Source organism: Micropterus salmoides, unplaced genomic scaffold (genome assembly GCF_014851395.1).
Source record: "Micropterus salmoides isolate LMB-PRFRI ecotype aquatic unplaced genomic scaffold, ASM1485139v1 Ms_hic_scaffold_20, whole genome shotgun sequence".
Lineage (NCBI taxonomy): Eukaryota > Metazoa > Chordata > Actinopteri > Centrarchiformes > Centrarchidae > Micropterus > Micropterus salmoides.
The window spans coordinates 157899-158143 of NW_024041151.1; positions in this window are offsets into that span (position 1 = coordinate 157899).

Below are 245 nucleotides of genomic sequence, written 5' to 3' on the forward strand. Positions count from 1 at the left end.
CACCTCTATTGTCTCTACAGGTTCATTTGGTTCAGTGCTGGAGCTCAGAGTTTTCTTCTCCCTGGATGGGTCCAACATCAACAAATACTAATTTTAACATCATGAATTTCACAACACTAAAGTGAAGAAGTTTGAAGAATGAAAGACTGAACTGATGGATTCTGACTGTTTTACCTCGTCCACAGATTCAGGAGAAGCAAGGAATCAGCATCAAGACCACCAGAGGTCAACCTGATGATATTCAT